The sequence below is a fragment of the Odontesthes bonariensis genome, chromosome 3 (assembly GCF_027942865.1).
Source record: "Odontesthes bonariensis isolate fOdoBon6 chromosome 3, fOdoBon6.hap1, whole genome shotgun sequence".
Classification (NCBI taxonomy): domain Eukaryota; kingdom Metazoa; phylum Chordata; class Actinopteri; order Atheriniformes; family Atherinopsidae; genus Odontesthes; species Odontesthes bonariensis.
The window spans coordinates 19,358,026-19,364,400 of NC_134508.1; the positions used below are offsets into that span (position 1 = coordinate 19,358,026).

Sequence of the window (6,375 nt, forward strand, 5' to 3'; positions counted from 1 at the left end):
CCAGATGATCTTTTGACCAATCACCGTGTGTTTGGAATCAACACACGTACTCAGGGATCAGTAGGACATGAGAGCACCGAGAACAAGACGCAACCAATTACGGGGGCTCCTGTCCACAACACAAGCATCGGACTTGCGAGTGCGGAGCAGACGCTTCCAGCTACAGCCTCATACTGTACGCATGGAAAGAGCCTGACTGCTGCCCTGGCAGCCGAGACTCAGCGCCCATCTGCCATCGCCTCTCAACCTGCTCCCTGAGGGAGGGGAGCCACAACCTCCCGACACACAGCTGTTGATCTCTGGGTCCTATATAAATTTTCGCCGTGACGTATAATGACGTTGTTTAACGAGCGATGACGTGCATTAACTACCATTGACGTCAATGGACGTCATTGACGTCATAAAGTGCTACCTCAAATTTTATAAGAGGACCCACTAGAGACTGATTTTTCTTAACTAACAATTTCTCTTTCTGTTTCCCCAGGTTCAAATGAGAAGGATCTCCTAAACCACCAGACCTTTAGGTTGAATCAGGTCAACCACCAAGGTACAAAGGTAACTAGGTATAAGTAGGTAACAATATCACACACAACTTGTATTTTATAGCTTAATGAAATGCTCCAGTGGTGCAATTGGTTAGCGCACAGTACTTATAAGACAGACACTGTAGAGCAATGCTGAGGTTGTGAGTTCAAGCCTCACTTGGAGCATATCTGGTGATAAGTTCTTGAAGTTACAATATTAGAGCTGGTCAGAGACATGATAAGAACAGTGCAGATTGTGATTGGAAGTCAAATAGGTAAGCTATAGAGCACAGTAAAGCTATGGAGATAAGCCTTCTAAATTAATTATTGATATTTTGCTAATATTATTGTCTAGTTATTTGTTTAGTTAATTACTTTGCTTTATAGGTTTAGTCTTTTTCTTTGATGTATTTACTGATATGATTTGAACACTTGGGGGCAGTAGTGGGCATAGGCACACCTGTATATAGGTAGGAAGTAGGTGGTGATCTGTGTAGGCACCTGGGTGATGGGCATATGGTTTTTTACCAGTGCGAGAAGGACCATGTTTGCTCTTCTGGAACAAAAAAGAAACCAGCCTCAACTCAAAACTTCTGCCTGGAAATTGGACTATGTCTTGCCTGCGTACATTACCTGCCCATGGTGCCTGAAGTGTTCGTTTGATTTGCTTTAATATAAGTTTTGTTTAATTTGTTTGACAAACGGCCAATACGATTGGGTCTGGTTAAAATAGATCTGATAAGTGGTGATTGAGAAGCAAAGGTTTTATTGTAATGACTACAAATGATCTGATTCTGCAAGATTCATTTGAAAAGGGAAGTGCACACTTTTTTTCCCCTGATCATCAACATGCCATAACATTGTAAAAGATCAGACATAAAAATGAATCTTCACCAGGCTTTAACATATGTATGATAAGCTCAGATGGACATCTACAGCCTTATACTGTAGGCATGGAAAGAGCCTGACTGCCGCCCTGGCAGCCGAGACTCAGCGCCCAGCTGGCCATCAAAGCCTGTTTGTGAGCGCACGATATTATATGTGTATGAACGTGTTGACATGCACGAGCATGGGCTACAGATACTTAACTATAACTATTTACCAGCTCCTAGGTTACAGAAAAAGGAGAAAACACAGAATGTTCCACATGTGGAAACTGCTGTGTTGTGTCTCGCTTGGGTCTTACATGATGTAAGGCAGAGGTCTTCAACAGGGGTCCGCGACCCCCAGGGGGTCCGCAGAGGTACTGCAGGGGGATGGCAAAATCTTTGGTTGATTAGACGATATTTAACATTTCTTTTTTTTTTTTAAAACAGTTTTTTCTCACAAATTGTGTGCAAACGTGTGCCATCCACAGATGGTTTGAGGATTCATTGTCCCATCTACATGCATGTTTAAAGTTAAAATCTGTGGATTATTTGAATAGCTCAGTTTTCTATGCAATATGTTTGTTTATAAATGACAGTGGCCACCCTGTACCTTGCACATGTTTAAAATAAAAAAATGAATATATTAACCTGTGTATTATTTGAATAGCCTAGTATTGAATGTACAATAACAGAGTAGCTATGTTTATACACGGCACTAGGCCCCGTTAAATATAAAACACAATTGTATGCCATATAAATAGTAGGGGGGTCCCTGCTCCAACTCTCCATCAGTTTGGGGGTCCCTGGCCTGAAAAACGTTGAAGATCCCTGATGTAAGGAATAACACTCAGATCAGACAGCTTTCAGCTATGTGGCGCCATCTAGTGGTACAATATGATCCCTGCAAAGAACACAAAACCTCTGACCAATTAGTAGATTGCACCCAAACCTCAATTTACCAATCTGTGGTGATGCTTTATTGAGCCCACTGTACCCTGGCCTCTTTAACACACTCCTCCACCGAGTGGTTGTGACTCTTGAGAGGGCCGTCGTCCTGTAGCGGAGACCTGGAAGGCTGCAGGCCACAGATGACACTGCTGGGAGATCTTCAGGTGGGATGGTGGCTGAAGGCCTGGGGACCAGGTTCAGCAAATACCGAAGCAGGATGAGAAGGACAGGCCATCTCAGTACGCTTCCTCTTCTGAGAAAGGTTTGCAGTGCTTGCTTGTACTTAAGTCACCTGGAGAAGGTCAGTAGAACCCACTTTCTGAACAACATGCTTTTACATTCCTACTCAGCAAAATGTAGAAAAGTTTCACTGTGGCCCCTTTGCCAGATCAAACAACTCTCATGGATTCTGTCCATTTCATCAGATTTTACAGATCAAATATCTATTTTGTTATGCGTTTGGATGCAAGAAGACAAGCGATTGTCTTTGCTGTTGGAATATGTTCAGTTAAGTCGTGACCTGTACAACCACACAGTGGACTGTGCTCAAAAGCATTCACTATCTGGTCTGGAACATAAACAAACATGTCTGATTAATACTGGGCATAATGCAACATTAATTTTTCCATCTACATGTGAGAATCAGATGTCTTACCTGGTCATACAGCAAGGACACTAACTGTGGGCCCTACTTGCAAATAGTTGACATATTATTAAAAGAAAAACTTCCGTGGACTTGTATCCACACTTTAAGTCACTCACATTGTTAACCTGCAGGTTGAAATTGAAATATCAACATGATAAAGTCTGGTCTTTTTTGGCTTTTTATGAAGGTAATTATGAGGACAGATGATATACTGTAACAAATGTTACTTTTCAGAATGAAAAAAATCTGGGGATATAAAATTTATAGCAATGTAACTTTAACTTCTCTGTATTTTCAGTACAGTTCCACCTCACTGATGGTTGGTAAAGCCTCCACTGGAAAAAAAAGAGAAAAGAAAAGAAAACAGTCTATAAAGTGCTCAAATGACAGAGAAGGACCTTATTTCATCCTGAAAGAAAAAATGTTTTGTCATACCTGTTGTTTACTTACCTTTTCACAAAGTGTTCTATAGTTAAGAGATTAAGGAAATGTTTGGCAACATTTAATTTAGTGGGGGAGGGTGTTGAGACCTAGAGATAAAGTGTACCATTTGGTTTACATTTCTATGTTTTGCGCTGTTGTGCGTGTGATGTCATCAGCCGCCGCGGTGTGGCGGAGGTGTTGTTTTGTTTTACGTTTTACGTTCGTCTGCCTTCCGTGTGTCAGCTCGTCTGGTAAAACGCATGTAAAACCGAACCGGGACAAATAAAGTTGCCAGAAGTATAACACAGAGGCATGTCTACTTGAGGGTGCAACAAGGGCAAACGCGAAAAGCATCCAGATGCTCCAAAAAGCTGATGGAGCATCTGGATGCTTCCCGTGGCCCTCGTGCTTGGGGAGGAGAAATTTTCTGTCTTTACCCCCAGTGAAGCACCCGGGATGGGTGTCACTGTGGGCCCCTCCTTTCTCGCTTGGGACTGTGGAGTGACAGATTTGGTCTGAAGGACTCCAGATGATCTTTTGACCAATCACCGTGTGTTTGGAATTAACACACGTACTCAGGGATCAGTAGGACATGAGAGCACCGAGAACAAGACGCAACCAATTACGGGGGCTCCTGTCCACAACACAAGCATCGGACTTGCGAGTGCGGAGCAGACGCTTCCAGCTACAGCCTCATACTGTACGCATGGAAAGAGCCTGACTGCTGCCCTGGCAGCCGAGACTCAGCGCCCATCTGCCATCGCCTCTCAACCTGCTCCCTGAGGGAGGGGAGCCACAACCTCCCGACACACAGCTGTTGATCTCTGGGTCCTATATAAATTTTCGCCGTGACGTATAATGACGTTGTTTAACGAGCGATGACGTTCATTAACTACCATTGACGTCAATGGACGTCATTGACGTCATAAAGTGCTACCTCAAAGTTTATAAGAGGACCCACTAGAGACTGATTTTTCTTAACTAACAATTTCTCTTTCTCTTTCCCCAGGTTCAAATGAGAAGGATCTCCTAAACCACCTTAAACAGGTCAACCACCAAGGTACCGAGGTAACTAGGTATAAGTAGGTAACAATATCACACTCAACTTGTATTTTATAGCTTAATGAAATGCTCCAGTGGTGCAATTGGTTAGCGCACAGTACTTATAAGACAGACACTGTAGAGCAATGCTGAGGTTGTGAGTTCAAGCCTCACCTGGAGCATATCTGGTGATAAGTTCTTGAAGTTACAGTATTAGAGCTGGTCAGAGACATGATAAGAACAGTGCAGATTGTGATTAGAAGTCAAATAGGTAAGCTATAGAGCACAGTAAAGCTATGGAGATAAGCCTTCTAAATTAATTATTGATATTTTGCTAATATTATTGTCTAGTTATTTGTTTAGTTAATTACTTTGCTTTATAGGTTTAGTCTTTTTCTTTGATGTATTTACTGATATGATTTGAACACTTGGGGGCAGTAGTGGGCATAGGCACACCTGTATATAGGTAGGAAGTAGGTGGTGATCTGTGTAGGCACCTGGGTGATGAGCATATGGTTTTTTACCAGTGCGAGAAGGACCATGTTTGCTCTTCTGGAACAAAAAAGAAACCAGCCTCAACTCAAAACTTCTGCCTGGAAATTGGACTATGTCTTGCCTGCGTACATTACCTGCCCATGGTGCCTGAAGTGTTCGTTTGATTTGCTTTAATATAAGTTTTGTTTAATTTGTTTGACAAACGGCCAATACAATTGGGTCTGGTTAAAATAGATCTGATAAGTGGTGTTTGAGAAGCAAAGGTTTTATTGTAATGACTACAAATGATCTGATTCTGCAAGATTCATTTGAAAAGGGAAGTGCACACTTTTTTTCCCCTGATCATCAACATGCCATAACATTGTAAAAGATCAGACATAAAAATGAATCTTCACCAGGCTTTAACATATGTATGATAAGCTCAGATGGACAGCTACAGCCTCATACTGTAGGCATGGAAAGAGCCTGACTGCCGCCCTGGCAGCCGAGACTCAGCGCCCAGCTGGCCATCAAAGCCTGTTTGTGAGCGCACGATATTATATGTGTATGAACGTGTTGACATGCACGAGCGTGGGCTACAGATACTTAACTATAACTATTTACCAGCTCCTAGGTTACAGAAAAAGGAGAAAACACAGAATGTTCCACATGTGGAAACTGCTGTGTTGTGTCTCGCTTGGGTCTTACATGATGTAAGGCAGAGGTCTTCAACAGGGGGTCCGCGACCCCCAGGGGGTCCGCAGAGGTACTGCAGGGGGATGGCAAAATCTTTGGTTGATTAGACGATATTTAACATTTCTTTTTTTTTTTTAAACAGTTTTTTCTCACAAATTGTGTGCAAACGTGTGCCATCCACAGATGGTTTGAGGATTCATTGTCCCATCTACATGCATGTTTAAAGTTAAAATCTGTGGATTATTTGAATAGCTCAGTTTTCTATGCGATATGTTTGTTTATAAATGACAGTGGCCACCCTGTACCTTGCACATGTTTAAAATAAAAAAATGAATATATTAACCTGTGTATTATTTCAATAGCCCTATTGAATGTACAATAACAGAGTAGCTATGTTTATACACGGCACTAGGCCCCGTTAAATATAAAACACAATTGTATGCCATATAAATAGTAGGGGGGTCCCTGCTCCAACTCTCCATCAGTTTGGGGGTCCCTGGCCTGAAAAACGTTGAAGATCCCTGATGTAAGGAATAACACTCAGATCAGACAGCTTTCAGCTATGTGGCGCCATCTAGTGGTACAATATGATCCCTGCAAAGAACACAAAACCTCTGATCAATTAGTAGATTGCACCCAAACCTCAATTTACCAATCTGTGGTGATGCTTTATTGAGCCCACTGTACCCTGGCCTCTTTAACACACTCCTCCACCGAGTGGTTGTGACTCTTGAGAGGGCCGTCGTCCTGTAGC

At 42.4% G+C, this 6,375-nt stretch overlaps 2 non-coding genes across 2 annotated transcripts; both read left to right on the top strand.

The window, feature by feature from the left end:
- The first annotated feature begins 617 nt into the window (after positions 1-617).
- On the top strand, positions 618-710 carry trnai-uau (transfer RNA isoleucine (anticodon UAU)). The gene is given in 2 exon segments: positions 618-655; positions 675-710. It is a non-coding gene; the product is annotated as a tRNA-Ile (tRNA).
- Positions 711-4,540: 3,830 nt separating this feature from the next.
- trnai-uau (transfer RNA isoleucine (anticodon UAU)) lies at positions 4,541-4,633 on the top strand. Its single transcript is given in 2 exon segments — positions 4,541-4,578; positions 4,598-4,633. It is a non-coding gene; the product is annotated as a tRNA-Ile (tRNA).
- The last annotated feature ends 1,742 nt before the right edge of the window (positions 4,634-6,375 follow it).